Source organism: Tursiops truncatus, chromosome 2, assembly GCF_011762595.2.
Source record: "Tursiops truncatus isolate mTurTru1 chromosome 2, mTurTru1.mat.Y, whole genome shotgun sequence".
NCBI lineage: Eukaryota > Metazoa > Chordata > Mammalia > Artiodactyla > Delphinidae > Tursiops > Tursiops truncatus.
In genome coordinates this window covers 100111973-100130009 of record NC_047035.1, presented here as the reverse complement: position 1 = coordinate 100130009, position 18037 = coordinate 100111973, and the positions used below count along the sequence as shown (strand labels likewise).

The window sequence follows — 18037 nt, the reverse complement described above, 5'->3', positions numbered from 1 at the left end:
ATGCAAACAGGCCTTCTCTCACTGCAGCTGCTGAGGCAAGTATACAATTTACTATAAAACATGACATAGGGATATGAACAGTTACTTCTCTAAGTTCAGTTTACACTGCCCCAGGTACCCATCTGTTCCCATCCTGCCGGTGGGGGTCTTTCTGATACACCACTAGTCACTCCAGGCAGGGCATCTGTATGTGACTGTGAAGACTGTTCATAGCAACAGGACTTCAGGCTATAAGAGGGACTGTCCCCTTGACAAGCTGTGCCCCCAGCCCTGAGCTGTGTCTGCCAGAGGAAGGGATGCCATTTCTAATCTACACACAGCCATATGGGCTGGTGTGGCCCTGCCTGGAATCGGGGGGCACAGGTTATTTCTGTGTAAAATCCCTCCCCCCAAAAACCCCATTCCGGCCACAGCCCTCCCCAGTTCAGTTAATGAGGACTCTGCTCTTCTAGGTGTTCAGGCCAAAATCCCTGGAGTCATCTATGATTTCTCCTTTTAATCTCATAGCTTACATTTTATCTATCTGGCTTTCCCTTCAAAGCATCTCCAAACCCTAAACCCTTTTCATCAGCAACATTTAAGCGACCATTGCCTCTCCTCTGGATCCTTGAAAGAGCTTCCTAACTGGTCTTTCGCCTCCGCCCCCCTCTAGTCAGTCCATCCACAACACGGAGGCCACTGTGATCCTTTTAAACCCACACTCCTCTGGGTAAATGCTTCCAATGGCTTCAGAGTTCTTCAGATAAAAGCCCAAGTCTTGAGCACTCGGTTTGTCTCCCCTAACTAAGATCCAAGGTCTATGAGGGCAGGGGTTTTCATCTGTTCTGTTCATTCCTCTCATCCCAGTGTCTACAACAGTGCCTGGCACAGAGCACACATTCAGTAGATCATTCTACAGTCAGCGAGTGGTTTTTTGCCATGGTCCCCAGGGCTGCGGCATGTTCAGATCAGTCCATTCCAGATCCCAGCCCCTCTGGAGAGGGGTGCTGTTGGGATCCATTGCTCACAGACCTGGAAGAACATCTACTTCTGGGTCCAAACCTTCCCTGATGTGGTTACACTTCAGCCTGCCCCCTGCAAGTCATCTCCTCCCCCTCCCCTTCAAGAGCAAATGTCACCAATCTTCCAGTACGTCAGGGCTTTAAGGAACAAAAGCAATCCTGATTTGGACCTACACAAAAGGCCTTGCAGCAGGGCAATAGAAAGGCTTGGGGAAAGACCAGGGGACATGGAAAAACAGTTACAGGAGTAAAAACAAGGGAGAAGTTAATCACTCCATCAGTTATGCTGTGACACACCTTAACACTGGCTTGCACTCACTAGTCCCCATGTCACTCTCCTCCAGTGTGAGTGAGCCCCTCAAGGCAGAGACTACTCACTCATCAGAGCAGGCATCTGTGGCCCAGAGACGAACACAGTGCCAACACCCCCGCCCCCCTGAAACCCTGCAACTGGCAGAGGAGCAGAGGGGAGCGGAGGGCCTGGGAGGCAGCAGCATCTCTCCCCCGGACACACTGGTTCTCTGCCTTCCACACAGAATGTCAGGGCAGCCCCTACCTCATCAGCTCTCTCAGCTGGGTCACATCACCATGACCCTTCCTGAGAGCCACTCAGCTACCCCTGTGCTGGTCAGAGCCAGGAGCCTGGGGAGTGAGTATCACGGTGCTGTGGGTTTTCAAGTCCATTCAGGGTGGATAAGACGGGGTCAGACAGGGTTTGCTACAGGGGCAGCAAGGGAACTTACCCCGGCTGTAGGCGCTGATGAGGACACTGGGTTTAGCTGAAAGAGGAGAGGCTAGGCACGTAAGCAGCTTGTGGTTGCAGCCCCAGGTAGACTGAGCCCAGCAACAGGGAATCCCAGAAGAGGCCTGGGAAGCACCAGGGTGGCTGCCAGAGAGCTGCGGGGCTACAGGCAAGAAGCAGGGCTCAGTACAGATGACCAACATGTCCCAGTTTGCCTGGGATTTTCTTGGCTTTAGTACTGGAAGTCCCATGTCTCAGGAAACCCCATTAGTCCCAGGCAAACCAGGACCAGAAACAGGGAGCACTGCCACACCCCAGTGTGCAGAAGGGACACTGCAGAGATACACAACAGTGACGCCAGAAGAGTGACCCAGACAGGAAAGCCCAGTTGTAAAACACAGGACGGATGAGAGAAACTGAGCTCAGAAAGAGGTGAGATTGAGTCCCCCCCCTCAAGGAGGTTAAAAGGTATTCCATTTTTAAAAGTTTCTGCAGACAAGTGAAACCAGGCAGATACAGGTTAAATGAAAGTAGGCAGATTTAAGATAGGACTTATTGCCCTCAAGTAGCTGGAGCATCTTCCAAAGATAACTAACTGTGCAGTGCTTCTCCAGCTTAACTGACCACAGGACGCTCCCTGCCCATGGCATGACTAATACAAGCAGCCCACAGGACACTAGCAAAACACAACACTCAGCTGGAGAGACCCTGCTCTATCTAAGGCAACTTTTTCAGAAAGCTGCCTTATCTGGCAAGAGAAGTTCACACAGAGCCCGATTACATGAGTAAATAATTGTCCAGCCCCGAGAGGCAGGTCCGAGGGCAAAGTCACCGTTCAAGACAGGACAGTGAAAGCTGAGCCCTGCTGTCTCCAATACGGTGCTGGGTCTGGAGTCATCCATTTATCAGAGGTCAGTGTCCTGAGGCTTAGGACTGTTAACGCTGTAACAAGTGCCCCAGCTGGAAGTGAGCTTATCCAATAACCCTTTCCCCAGAGAAGGGAGGGACCCATCTAACGCCAGGAGTGAAGAGGTGAAGAGAAGCCGGCACTAAACACTGAGCAGGTGCATGACAGGTAGAGCGCCCCCGATGGTGCTCTACGGCTTCCACGTTTACCTTGACCATGGTTGGAGAAAAGCAGCTGGATTTGACCTGATAGGGAGTAGGGAAGTACAGAAGGGTCTGGAACAACACCGAGCCTTGACAGGCCTGGCACCGGCAACGCAGCCTCACTGTGGGGAGCCTTGTGGAGGACTGCTGGGGCCCTTGGGGGAAGCTGGGTGGTCGTCTTCTTCAAGCGCAGTTTGCCCTCCCATGGACAAGTCACTGTTAGTAGAGCCCTTGAGTGAGTCTTCAAGGGCTCATGTTTAAGTTCTTATTAGGTATGAGGTAGAGACCTACCCGAGGAGAGGTGGAGAGACCAATGGACTGGAGGCCAGGAGACCTGGGTTCTGGTGGTGGCCCTGACCCTATCTGCGTTCACCTGAAGTCACGTCACCTCTCTGGGGCTTCACTTCCCTGTGATAACGGAGGGTTTTTGGACTGGATGTGCTCTAAGGCTGCTTTTTAGCTTTGACGTTCCAAAAGCATCAATAAAACGATCCCAAACACTTCTTTGTTGTTACGTATTGGGGTTCTAAACTGCCGTTTCCCCAAAGTTGTAAGCAGTTTAATCTTATAATGGGTCAGGCCTCTGTGGCACTGGGCAGAGTTGCAGGCTAGATTCCTGAAAAAAGGTAGATGCATGGCCATCACTGGATGTTCAGATCACAACGCAGGAGGAGACGCCTGCACGGGAGTCCTACACCCTCCACATCCTAGAGCCCAGCAGCCTTGGAACACGGCTTTCCATGCTTTCTGGAACACGGTAGGTACCTTTACACTTCCATGCCTCCACATGTCTTGGGCTCCCTGGGACACACGCTCTGAGGTAGGCTTCTGTGCAGAAGGGTTTTGGGGGTACGTACCTCTCCTGGAGCGATGGGACCAGGAATGGCAGAGGAAGGGGCTGACCTGAGAGGCCTCAGCTGAGCCTGTGGGGCTGACCCTCTGCAGCTGGGTTGGCCCTTCAGTGCTGTGCTCAACTGAGGCAAGGGGGCCGGCCCTTTGTACTCACCTAATGACCAATCCCTGGATTCAGGCTTCCCCTGGGGAGGGAGCCTAACATTGGGCAAGGCAGCTCGCTCCAGCCAAGGGCAAGTCCGTTGAGCCATCAGCATCCATTGCTCCCGGCGGCTGGGGGAGTGAGAGCGGTGCTCAGCAGCCTGCAGCATCCACCACAGTGCCTTTGCTCATGCTCCTCTCCATCCTTCCTTATCTCCCCAGCTTCGCCCCTCCATCACTGCTGCTGCAGTGCTTCTCCCAGCGATTCAGCATTCTTTGCAGCCCTATTCCTCAAGGCTATGGCTGCCTTATGCACCTCTGTTGCACCAGACAGTCACGTGATGCCTGGCAGGCAGCTGGAAGGAAACAGAGTATATTGACTAAGAGTGAGGTCTCTGCATCAGACTATGAGTTCAAATCCCAGGGCTACCCATTGTGAGGGTAATCAATTTCCTTCCCTGAGCCTCAGTTTCCCAACCTGTAAACTGGGAGAAATGGCCATTATCGCTGCCTTTTAGGTGGTTAGGATTAAATGAATGATATAAGTAAAACAACTGGCACATGGAAAGTACTTAATAAAGAAAAGGAGCAGAGACGGCTGTCTCCGGGAGCCTTTTCTACCGCCTATTAGCAAAGGTCTCATTATTCAGTTTTAGGAAGGGAATGGAGAGGAGGAGCTGCAGGCAGCTGTGAGCATGAGAGGGCCTCCTGGGGGAGGTGTGCGGGGGAAACGAGGCCAGAAGCTGGGGGGTGTGGTGGTCAGAGCACGGGCCACTAGGAGGACCCTGAAAATGGAGGAAGGAGCTGCAGGGAGGACCCAGGGCAAGCTCAGGAGGGCTGCGAGACCTGCGTCCTGCTTCAGATGTCATCATTGTCTTAGTCCTTCATCAGGACGTCATCTTCACAAACATCTCTGAAAACACTGTCTCCACAGTATACGTTATCTCCCCCAAACAACATTCTCGGCAAATAAGCAGACAGACATATCACCAATGCCAGGCATTTCCTCCCTCCCCAGTTTACATTTCAGGACAATGTGTTCATTACTGTTGCCTCACAAGGGCCACCCTATAGACCTCTGAAAATAGGAAACAGCCTGACAGAGGGGGCTGGAGGGCCTGACTGGCCCGCATCCTGTCTCCCACAAGGCTAGACCCAGCTGGATACCCCAGGAGAAGCCCACTTCCTCCCCCTCCATCCTCTCCCTCAACAAAACCATCCAAGAAAGAAACATGTCCCTGTCCTAAGAGAAGAGAGACCTTTGTCCTGCCTGTATGAGGGTGAAAGGGAAGGTGCACCGTGCCTGGACACTTTTAACTCTCCAGCTTTCCTTGCAAATTTCCACACAGGCCCCCAAACGTGACTCTGTTCAACTTGTTTATGTTCGCAATGTGGGTATTTTATTTTGTGTTATGTCATTTTATTTCATTTTTCTTAAAACCCTACAGGGTACAAACAAATCTGAACACGCCATGACTTAAAACCCCTTAGAGCATCACTATGTGTTATAAATATCTGACTAAAATAAAGCTGCCCTCAGTTCAGCAGGCCTGGCATATCATTCAGGCTAGTTTAAAATGAGGATTAGAATAGAGAGCAGGGCTTCCCTGGTGGTACAGTGGTTGAGGGTCTGCCTGCCGATGCAGGGGACATGGGTTCGTGCCCCGGTCTGGGAAGATCCCACATGCTGTGGAGCGGCTGGGCCCGTGAGCCATGGCCGCTGAGCCTGCGCGTCTGGAGCCTGTGCTCCGCAACGGGAGAGGCCACAACAGTGAGAGGCCCGCGTACTGAAAAAAGAAAAAAAAAAAAAAAAAAAAAGAAAAGAAAAAAGAAGAATAGAGCCCAACTTCAGCCAACTAAAAACTAAAGTAAATTGTACTACCTAGCAGAACCACATATTTTCATTCATTCACTTATTTAGCCATCTATTCATTTAATAATTCAATGATAAATGTATCAAGTACATCGTGTGGTATTGTATTGAGTACTTTCAAGGTGCCAAGTATTGTCCTAGTGCTGTGGGAAATGCAAGGATGCGTTAGAATCATCCCCTCCTGCAGAAGCTTACAGTCTAGAAGGGGCAGTGGAGAACAGGAACCAGGCTGCATGAAAGTATTATTCATTTGGAGCCTAAGACAGTAGCAGAAGATGTGAGGCAGGGAGAATGGCGGGGAGGGTAGCTGGGCTAGCCTAACACTCATATATACACAGAACCCTGGTTGCCATGAATTTTGCTATTAAATTTTACCCCCAATTTTTAAATGTCACTGAAGCATTTTAAGCAGAGGAGTTCCATGATGACATGTTGCCATCAGACTGTAAGTGGCCCCTCAGTTGTACATCCCCAGCCATCAGTACGTGCCACATAAAAGAAGCTCAATACAGTAAGTCCCCTACATATGAACCTTCAAGTTGCGAACTTTCAAAGACGTGAACACGCGTTCACATGTCCAATCACGTAAGTTAGTTCACGGGCCTGGAGTACATTGTCACGTGCATGCATCCTCTACAAGAGGTTGTGCTTTTGTGTACTTTACAGTACTGTATAGAGTACAGTAATACAGTATCTGTATCTCAAGCCCAGGATGTCCAGAAGCAAGAGGGTAGACAGAATTGAATCCAGCGAGGAACTAGAACCTGGACCATCAATGTCAGGAGTGAGTGATATTGTACTATAAGACTAAAAATGTTTTATTTTTGTTTTTTATGTATTATGTGTGTGAAAAGTATTATAAACCTATTACAGTACAGTGCTATATAGCTGATTGTGTTAGTTGGGTACCTAGGCTAACTTTGTTGGACTTAAGAACAGAGTGGACTTACGAACGCACTCTCGAAATGGAACTCATTCGTAGGTAGGGGACTTACTGTAACTATTTGTTGGAGAATGAATCAGTGCATGAAGATGTTTGAGAATAGCAGAAGAGATGGAATCTCTAGAGATGAGAGGAATTAGGACCTTGTTAAGTTTGGAAAGTGACTGGAACACCCACAATGACAATCTAAGAGATAATAAGCAAACATTGGTTAAAATGATTGCCAGGCTACTTAACATCATTAGCCATCAAGGAAATGCAAATAAAAACCATAATAAGATACCACTTCACATATACTAGGACGGCTATAATCAAACAGACAGATAATAACAAGTGTTGGCAAGGATATGGAGAAATTGGGACACTCCTACACTGCTGATAGGAATGTAAAATGGTGCAACCACTTCAGAAAACAGTTTGGAAGCTCCTCAGAAAGTTAAACAGAGACCTAACATAAGACCAAGCAATTCCACTCCTAGGTATATACACAAGGGAAATGAAAACTGTAGCCATTCACAGATGTACGCACAAACGCTCGTAGCATCATTATTCACAGTAGCCAAAAAGTGAAACAACTCAAACGGCCACCAACTGATAAATGAATAAACCAAATGTGGTACAGTCATGCAATGGAATACTATTTGGCCATAAAAAGAAATGAAGTGCTAATAGATGCTACAACATGGATGAATCTTGGAAATATTATGCTGATTTAAAAAACCTCTTCTCAAAGGACCACATATTGTATGGTCCCGTTTACATGAAATGTTCAGAATAGGCAGATCTAAAGAGAAAAAAAGGTGTGTCCACTATGGAAAACAGTATGGAGGTTCCTCAAAAGAAATTAAAAAGAACTACCATATGATCCAGCAATACCACTTCTGGGTATTTATCCAAAGAAAATGAAAACACTAACTTGAAAAGATAAATTAATTAAATAAATTAATTTTTAAAAAAAAGAAAGAAAAGATAAATGCACCCCCATGTTCATAGCAGTATTATTTACAATAGCCAAGACATGGAAAACAACCTAAGTGTCTATCATCCGATGAATAAAGATGTGACATAAATATATATATATATATATGTGTGTGTGTGTGTATATATATACACACACACACACACATACATATACATATGCACACACACATACTTATGCACACACACACACACAACGGAATATTATTCAACCACAAGAATAAAATCTTGCCATTTGCAAAACATGCATGGACCTTGAGGGCATTATGTTAAGTGAAATAAGTTAGAGAAGGACAAATTATCTTGCTCATATGTGAAATCTAATAAAACAAAAACCAAGCTCATAGATACAGAGAACAGATGGGTGGTTGCCAGAGGAAAAGGTTGGGGGGGATGGGCAAAATGGGTGAAGAGGGTCAAAAGGTACAAACCTTCCAGTTATAAAAGTCAGGTGGGGACTTCCCTTGTGGCACAGTGGTTAAGAATCCACCTGCCAATGCAGGGGACACGGGTTCGAGCCCTGGTCCGGGAAGATCCCACATGCCGTGGAGCAGCTAAGCCCATGCGCCACAACTACTGAGCCTGCGCTCTAGAGCCCGCGAGCCACAACTACTGAAGCCCGCGCACCTAGAGCCCATGCTCCGCAGCAAGAGACGCCACTGCAGTGAGAAGCCCGTGCACCGCAATGAAGAGTAGCCCCCGCTTGCCGCAACTAGAGAAAGCTTGTGTGCAGCAATACTAAAAATCAGGTAAATTATATGGTATGCGAGTCATATCTCAATAAAGCTGTTACCAAAAGGGACACACTGACACACATATTTGTGGATAAAACTTTTACACACACACACAGATGGCCAGGCCATGGGGAGGCCCAGTGGGAGAGTATGGTGACTCTGTAGCAGAGACAAGCAGTCTGATTCTCAAGCTTTCTCTGAGCAGCCCAGGTGGCCGGGGGAGAAAGCAGGTGAAAAGACAGAGCCGATAACAACTAAGCAGAGCTAACAGTTGCTGAGAGCAACCATGAACCAAGCACTACAGAGAGCTTTACCCACATTATCTCATCACATGTACATGTACTTAGATGCACATACATAATTAAATATCACATCCTTCCCAGTGAGGTAGGTGCTCTCATAAACCCTAGCTTACAGATAAGGAAATGAGTTCTGGAAAGATGAAATAACTTACCCCCAGTTTCACAAGCTGTAAGGAAGGTGTGGAGACACAGCCCGGGCAGCCTGCCCCTGAGCACACGCACTTAATTCCTGATCAATGCCGCCTTCCCCAAGGGTGGAGGTCGAGGAGACTGGGATGGTAGCGCACTGGGAGGGCCCAGGTGCCCGTGGTCCCAAGGAGCATGGAGAACTGGTTCTGTGGGTATGCCAGTGGTGTGCAGAGCTGCAGGAATTTGTGGAATTTGTGGTCACCACTCTTAGTTCTTGGTGATGAGATAATTTAAAGCTTGGTACATTCCAAGGTGAGGTGTAAGGAGGGCTGATCATGGGGGTTGGTCGTGGGGCTTTGACAGTGATGATAGGTTGCTCATCATCCCAGATGGAGAAATAACTGAAGTCGCCCAAATCTCAAAATTCTATGGATTTCAGAGGGATGTACGTGCCAAGGACATATCCCTGCAGGAAAGTTAAGGGAAATTCCATCACTTACCAACCAAATGTGGAAACAAAACATGCAAGAACCAGGACCCTGAAGGACACAATGACTTCTGTCAGAACTTCCTAAACTTTCCATCACCAGGGGCACCAGGGGTATCATTCTCTAAGAATAGCACATTTGGAAAAACTTTGTCTCTCCCATTACATCTTAATGAATAATTAACTTTTCAGCATTTTCATAAGTCAGAGAGACTTACAATTAATTGCCAGGTGGAGCTTCTGATAGCTGAGACCATCAACCTTGCCTGGCTGGGTTGCTAGAAGCCTCGAGCCAAGAAACACTGATCTCATTGGCCAAGGCATCAGTACTTGGGAAGCTGTAGAATTGCTTTCCGTCAGGCTTTCCAGAGTAGTGGAATGGCCTTCAGGTCCCCTGAGAACTTCTGCAGGCCCCTAAGGGTACATGAGTCTTCTGTCAGGAACACTGTCCTCACCTTGTCTCCTGTGGTTAGGGCTGGTTTGTCACAGGCAGAGTAGAGAGGGGACAGCTGTGGATTTTACCAGGGTTTGGGACCCTGAAAAACAAGGTGCTGTTTAACACTAAATGGAAGCTAAGGCATCAGGATTGCACAAACACCTCTCCCCAGCTTTCTAGAGTGATGCCAAGCCTGAGTGATTTTGTTCTTTTCAATAAGGGCAATGTGTTAGGTCTAGAGTCTAGACTGGTGATGTCCAATAGAAATATAACGTGAGCCGTCTTAGTAATTTTTAATTTTTCTAAGAGTCACATTTTTAAAAAGTAAAAGGAAGGTGAAATTCATTTTAATAATATATTTTATTGAAGCCAATATACCCCAAATATTATCCATTTCACCATTAATATTAACATTACCATTAATAAGAATAAAATAGTAATGAGATATTTTGTATTATGGGGATACTAAGTCTTCAAATTCCAGTGTGCATTTTACACTCAGAGCATATTTCAAGCTCTCAGACTAGCTACACTTCAAGCTCTCAATAGCCCATTGGGGCTAGTGGCTATACAGCTAATCAAAGAAGGAGCCTGAATTGGGATACCTTCCTCAAACCCCAAGTCAGTGCCATTTCTGCTGCTTAAGCCCTGTGTTTGTTCCAACACAAATAAATGACTTCTCTGCAGACATCCCTACAGCTCCCCCAGTCCAGCCACCCATGCAGGGCATGGCTGCCTGCTGACGCCTGGGATCTGCAGGGACATCCCAGGACCAGCAGGCCGCTTGGGGCAGACAGGGTCCAGGGCCCTAAACGCCATTCATTAGATGACCCCTTTCAAGCTCCTAAAAGAGCATGTATTTCCCACTGGGGCCTCCCTTCTGACTTTCCAGAACTTGGCATTCAAATTGGGTTTATCTCATCCCCTCCCAAGCGCTCCCCTCAGGTGCAGACTGAGGGGCTATGAGGGGCTATTTCCTCGCCTGTGAACTGGAAATCAGATAAACAAAGCAGACACAGGCAGGGGAGCATATAGAAGCAAAGGAGAGAAAGAACTTTCAGGGTTCCCTGTGGTGCCCCAGTCCCTGCTTCAAGTTCCCTGCCCTCTGGCTCTGTGAGACATCCCTCCTACCCCAAAACAAGTTCTCCTTGTCACTTACGGTAATCCCCGTGGGATTACCCCAGCCCATATGCTCCTGGATTTTGTAGATTATTGGATCAATTGTACAAACAAACTCTAAAGAAAATCAAAGTCCAGAGGCAAATAAGTACAAAGAATTTATCTTGAGAGGAAAAATTAGGATTGGCTTCAGACAGAATCGGGTTCAGATAGTGATTCTGCAACTACTTGCTGTTGACTTCATTAAAAAGAATTTAAAGTTATACATATCCATGGTTTTGAAAGACCAGTGGTTCTACAAGCTTTTTAACAAAAATGAGCATTCTCCTGCTCCATCTTCTACACCCTGATTCCCACTCTCTAGACACAGCTGCTTTTAGCTACTTACTCTGATATTTATCTCTGTATGTTCAAACACGACACTTACATGGCTATATCTAGATTCTGTTTAAATTTTAGATCTTATCTATTGGTTTTTCAAATGGAAAGAGGTTTTGGTCGCTTCAATCTCCCTGCCCACTTCCCCTCCTCCATTCTCCAAATAGAGCCATATTATAATTTTGGTTAAATCAATATTCAGTGCTTACACCCTATGGCCATGTGATTATTAGACCATAAAGTGCACTATATATAGTAATACCTTCTTTCTTAGACAACTTTGTGTTTTTCCTGGAGTTAACAATTGCCACTTTTCTTCATTTAACTTTTTATATACTTATTACTAACTCATCACTAACTTTCCTTCAAAAGTAGCAGTCTCTCAGTACGATAAAATTCATTTGGTCCTGTACCAATGGCATCTTTCTCTGGAGACAGCTCCCACCCGACTTCCTGGAAGAGCCCTCCATACTCCTGCACTTGCCTGGACTGGTGGTTCTCCAGGCCAGTCCCACAGCGCCACTCTGGGTCTCCTCTTACCTTTGTCCTGGGCGATTCTCCAGGTATGTTTCCTGGGATGGATCACCAGCTTACTTTAAGTCTTCCTCTTCCTAGGATAATCTTCCAATTTTGGAAACACCAAGGGTAAAAAGGAATTAAATTTTTCAAGATTTGGCTTTTTTTTTTTTTTAGATTGTTTGAGGTTTTTCTTGTTTTTTGAGGTAGGCTTGTATTGCTATAACCTTCCCTCTTAGAACTGCTTTTGCTGTATCCCATAGGTTTTGGATCATCATGTTTTCATTGTAATTTGTCTCTAGGTATTTTTTGATTTCCTCTTTGATTTCTTCAGTGATCTCTTGGTTATTTAGTAACGTATTGTTTAGCCTCCATGTGTTTGTGTTTTTTACGTTTTTTCCCCTGTAATTGATTTCTAATCTCATAGTGTTGTGGCCAAAAAAGATGCTTGATATGATTTCAATTTTCTTAAATTTACTAAGCCTTGATTTGTGACCCGAGATGTGATCTATCCTGGAGAATGTTCCGTGCACACTTGAGAAGAAAGTGTAATCTGCTGTTTTTGGATGGAATGTCCTATGAACATCAATTAAATCTATCTGGTCTTTTGTGTTATTTAAAGCTTGTGTTTCCTTATTAATTTTCTGTTTGGATGATCTGTCCATTGGCATAAGTGAGGTGTTAAAGTCCCCATTATTGTGTTACTGTCGATTTCCTCTTTTATGGCTGTTAGCATTTGCCTTACGTATTAAGGTGCTCCTATGGTGGGTGCATATATAACTGTTATATCTTCTTCTTGGATTGATCCCTTGATCATTATGTAGCGTACTTCCTTGTCTCTTGTAACATTCTTTATTTTAAAGGCTATTTTATCTGATACGAGTATTGCTACTCCAGCTTTCTTTTGATTTCCATTTGCATGGAATATCTTTTTCCATCCCCTCACTTTCAGTCTGTTTGTGTCCCTAGGTCTGAAGTAGGTCTCTTGTAGACAGCATACAGATGGGTCTTGTTTTTGTATCCATTCAGCGAGCCTGTGTCTTTTGGTTGGAGCGTTGAATCCATTCACGTTTAAGGAAATTATCCATATGTATGCTCCTATTACCATTTTCTTAATTGTTATGGGTTTGTTTTTGTAGGTCCTTTTCTTCTCTTGTGTTCCCCACTTAGAGAAGTTCTAAAGCTTTTGATTTCTTCATTGAGTCTGAATGAGATCCTTGCTGGGTAGAGTAATCTTGGTTGTAGGTTCTTCATCACTTTAAATACAACAGGCCACTCCCTCCTGGCTTGTAGAGTTTCTGCTGAGAAATCAGCTGTTAACCTTATGGGAGTTCCCTTGTATGTTATTTGTCATTTTTCCCTTGTTGCTTTCAATAATTTTTCTTTGTCTTTAATTTTTGTCAATTTGATTACTATGTGTCTCAGCGTGTTCCTCCTTGGGTTTATCCTGCCTGGGACTCTCTCCACTTCCTGGACTTGGGTGGCTATTTCCTTTCCCATGTTAGAGAAGTTTTCGACTATAATCTCTACAAATATTTTCTTGGGTCCTCTCTCTCTCTCTTCTCCTTCTGGGACCCCTATAACGTGAATGTTGTTGCATTCAATGTTGTCCCAGAGGTCTCTTAGGCTGTCTTCATTTCTTTTCCTTCTTTTATCTTTATTCTGTTCCATGACAGTGAGTTCCACCATTCTGTCTTCCAGGTCACTTATCCGTTCTTCTGCCTCAGTTATTCTGCTATTGATTCCTTCTAGTGTAGTTTTCACTTCAGTTATTGTACTGTTCACCTCTGTTTGTTTGTTCTTTAATTCTTCTAGGTCTTTGTTAAACATTTCTTGCATCTTCTTGATCTTTGCCTCCATTCTTTTTCCGAGGTCCTGGATCATCTTCACTATCATTATTCTGAATTCTTTTTCTGGAAGATTGCCTATCTCCACTTCATTTAGTTGTTTTTCTGGGGTTTTATCTTGTACCTTCATCTGGTACATAGCCCTCTGCCTTTTCATCCTGTCTACCTTTCTGTGAATGTGGTTTTTGTTCCACAGGCTGCAGGATTGTAGTTCTTCTTGCTTCTGCTGTCTGCCCCCTGAGGATCTGGCATTTCCGAAGTTGTCTTGGTGTTTTGGATATGTACAGAATTCTAGGTATGGAGAAGTAATTATCTCTCTGAATTTTGAAGGCATTAGTCCAGATTTTCTAGTTTATATTTTGTTTTTCTTAAGAAGTCCGACACTAGTCTCATTCCTAATATCCCCTTCCCCCCCCCCCCCCGGAAGATTATAGGGTCTCCTCTTTGCCCCTAGTGGTCTGAAATTTCACCACTACATGCCTCGTGTGGATCTATATTCACGCATTGTGCTTGGTGCTCTGTGGACCTTTTCTGTCTGTACATTCGTGTCTTTCAGATATGGGGAAATTTCTCAAATCATGTCTTTGACACTTTTCTCCCCTCTATAATCTCTGCTCCATCTCTATGGAATTCCTGTTATTCAGATGTTAGACTGTCTGGAAGGATCCTATCATTTTATTATGTCTTGTATGTTGTTATTGTTCTACTTTCTGGGTGATTTCCTTAACTTCATCTTCTCTTTTTCTTTCTGCTCTTAAACTCTGAAGTCCAAGGATTATTTCTGTTTTCTGAATATTCCCTTATTACAAACTCCTGTACTTGAGTATGTATTCTCTGGTGATCAACTGATCATAGGACCTTGATGTTGTTGCCCAAGGGTTGTTTCCTTCTGCTAGCTAGACTGCCTGTCTCTTCCCAAGCTCCTGTTGTTTTGATGGGGCACTTCCAGTGGGGACTCTTAACCCTCAGCATCTTTAAGTTCTATGTCCTGAGCCGGTCATCTTCCCCAGAAAGGAATCCTACAGCCTCCTGCCTGGAAGGTATCAACCTGGCTGCCAGTGCTCTTGGAGCAGGGTGGTGGAGGGGCCGGTGGTCTCATCATTCAGCATATAGATTATAGCTCAATCCCCAGTGTAGCGTAGTGCCCTCTCCTCGGCTGTGCAACTGCCCAAAGCCAGCAGCTCCAGGGAACCAACATCTAGTCTTCTGCTAGGATGGAAGAGGATCTGTGCAAATTTTCGACAAATCCTATAGTTAGCCCCACCTGTACCATTTTCAGAGGATTCTTCATACTTCAAGCTTCTTTCGCTGTCTGCTACAACGTACCATTCTCTGGTCTGTTAAACTGACACATGTCCATCTCGTTTCAGCTCTGCAGATTTTATTGCTATTGTTTACTGTCCTCTTCTATTGCGGTTGTTTTACAGCCATTAAAAAAATCTCTTGAATGTGATGTTTTAGCAGAATTTCAGGAAGGAGTAGTGGTAAAATAGTGCATTCAACCTGCCACATTTAACCAGAAGCCTCACTGTGTCACCTGGGCGAGCTACTTCATGCTTCTAGGCCTCTTCTTCCTCATCTGGAAAAGGCTGCCAGTAATACATACCTCATGGAGCTGTTTTAAAAATAAAATAATGTTTGTAAAGCATGATGTATGGTTTCTGGTACATAATATGTACTCAGTGCATAAAGTTTACTCTTTTCAGTTACCAGATCCACCCTGAGAAAATGGCATGCAACACGGCAAAAAAAATATTCAGGTTAGATCAAGTACAACTTCCTAAATTCATAAAAATTAGATCCTGGAAGTAATTATTTGTCAAACATGTCATCTTTCCACACTCATAATATAAGAATATGGTAGACAGCCACATCCTGGGTCATTTTAGGTATAGTCCTTTTTGGAAACAGAACTGGATGAAATGACCTCCGAAATTATAAGAGATCATCTTATAAAATAATCTCTGATGAATAAGTACCACAGGGAAATAGGACAATGGTAATACGGCAGCCCACCGTTCCTGGGAATTTGAATTGCTTTATTTCCAGGCTGGTAGCTTGTTGGAATATTAGAACTCTCTGAGTGATATAATGCTAGGATAGGAAACATACAGATGGACTGCACTAGTACGTGGTGTTAGGGTAGTATTGCAAATGTGTATTTGCATTCAAGCTAGAAAATAAATTTGAATTGAAACAAGGAACACCCAGCCTTTAGATTACCCACAGGGCCTTCAGGAACTAGGATTCTAGACTGCTCAGCCTTTGGAAACACACAGCTGTCATAGGAGTTGTTTGAAGGGGGTTCACCCATAGAATCTGCTATCTTTTTTATCCAGGGTGAGTTGAAAAAATGAAAAGTTCCTACTGAGAATACTTAGGAATATAGAAACTTTGGGGAGTGAGAGAGACAGAAACGTGGCCTTTCTGAGGAGTAATCATGCCTGACCATTTTCAGAGGGAATTAACATGTACATTGGTGCTGCTGTTAGGGGGAAAAGAGTTGTATGTAATTTATAGTTAACGAAAAAATATTTGACAAGTCTTCTGCAAAAGCTCTCCTTTTAAAGAAACCATGGCTGTGAGAATGTTCTCAGCCATGGAGATCCAGCTTATGGACAGGAAGGAAGGAGTGCTCATAAATAGGAACTGTCCTTGTGGAAGAACTGTCAACTCCAGAGGCATCCAGACCCTGGGCCTCACACCTCTCTTTTGCTTTCTTTAAAATTTTCAGTTATTACATGTTCAATGTTTTGGAACATTCAAATAACATAAGCAGAAAGAAAAATTCCTTGAAATCCTGCCACCCATCTTAGCTTTTTCATCAAGGATCTTCGTGTATGAGGAAAAATCTAGAAAAATTTGGCTTGAACGTGGCACTACCTTCCTACAGCAATGCGAAGGTTATAACCCACGCGTAGAGGGGGAGTCCTCCAGGGCCGGGTTTGAAAGGGCCTCCACAGCTACTCTATTCTCACCATCACGGACTCATTTGTACTGGACAAACAGGAGGACACAGTGAGTCTCCGATGAAAGGTCAACATCTTGCTGGCCATTAACACACCTTAGCAGGGATTACTGTGCTTTAATAAGGCCAACACCTTTGAAAGTAGAGCCCAAGGCCCTGAAGGAAAGGGCTTTGTTAATTACAAAGGACTGTATGAAGAAAGTGTTATTATTGGTCCAAAGCAATGGAATTCTAGGTTAAAGTGTGATAGAGCCTCTGCACTGAAGTCACTGGCCTCATAGGTTACCAACACCAACAAAAGTCAGGTACCAGAAGGGAAAATATGAGTCACGAGAGACAACTGTCTAAAGAACATATGCAATCGTGACACATGAAGACCTAGGACGCACGTCAACCTGTCTTGCAGAAAGATAAGAGGATCACAGCCAAGTTGAAAACTTCCTGCACGTGGCATTGTGAGCTGGGGAGCCACTGGGCCAGGTGGCTTGTCACTTGCCTGGATTTTAGAGATTGTCATGGTCACTGCAAAGAAAAACGCATGAAACCCTCCTCCAAGGCTGGTGTGATTGTAAAATTACGCAGCCTCTGGCAAACAGCTTGACAGTTCCTCAAAAGGTTAAACACAGAGATACGTTATGACCCAGGAATTCCACTCCTAGAGAGAATTCCACCAAAGAGAATTGAAAACTTATGTTCAAACAAAACCTATACACTAATGTCCATAGCAGCATTACTCATAATAGCCAAACAGAGACAACTCAAATGCCAGTCAACTGACCAGTGTACAAACAAAATGTGGTATATTCACACAATGGAATAGTATCAGCCATAAAAAAGAATGAAGTCCTGATACTTGCTACCATGTGGACGAACCTTGAATACACCATGTTAAACTGAATCAGACACAAAACGCTACATACTCTATGCTTCCATTTATATAAAATGTCCCAAACAGGCAAATCCACAGAAACAGGAAGCTCATGAGTGGTTGCCAGGGCCGAGGAGGAGTGACTACTAATAGGTATGGGGCTTCTTTTAGGGGTAATGAAAATGTAAACTTAAAAAGGGCTTTTGGGCTTCCCTGGTGGCCCAGTGGTTGAGAGTCCACCTGCTGATGCAGGAGACACGGGTTCGTGCCCTGATCCGGGAGGATCCCACATGCCGCGGAGCAGCTGGGCCCGTGAGCCATGGCCGCTGAACCTGTGCTCCGCAGCGGGAGAGGCCACAACAGTGAGAGGCCCGTGTACCGCAAAAAAAAAAAAAAAAAAGGTCTTAGCCTCCCTCCCAATACACCAAATATGTATCAGCAAATAGCATGCAAGAAAGGGTAGGGATCTAGCAGGATGGAGCAGCCTCCATGGGAGACTTTTCCACAGTGAAGCAGCCAGTGTCATTTTTCTTTAATAACTGACAATGAATATGTCTAGTCACTCTCATGATCATTGAACATACTGCATAGAAGGAACAACAGAATCGGAGGT

At 45.0% G+C, this 18037-nt stretch overlaps 1 protein-coding gene across 1 annotated transcript in view; it reads right to left on the bottom strand.

Moving 5' to 3' along the window:
- Nucleotides 1-9263, bottom strand: part of MYZAP (myocardial zonula adherens protein) — a 116960-nt gene extending 107697 nt beyond the window's left edge. The window contains exons 1-2 of the mRNA XM_073801063.1: nt 8829-9263; nt 3860-4202 (exon numbers count right to left, since the gene is read on the bottom strand). The gene's annotated coding sequence lies outside the window, so the exon portion shown is untranslated. The remainder of the gene's footprint in view (nt 1-3859; nt 4203-8828) is intronic.
- Between the last annotated feature and the right edge of the window lie 8774 nt (nt 9264-18037).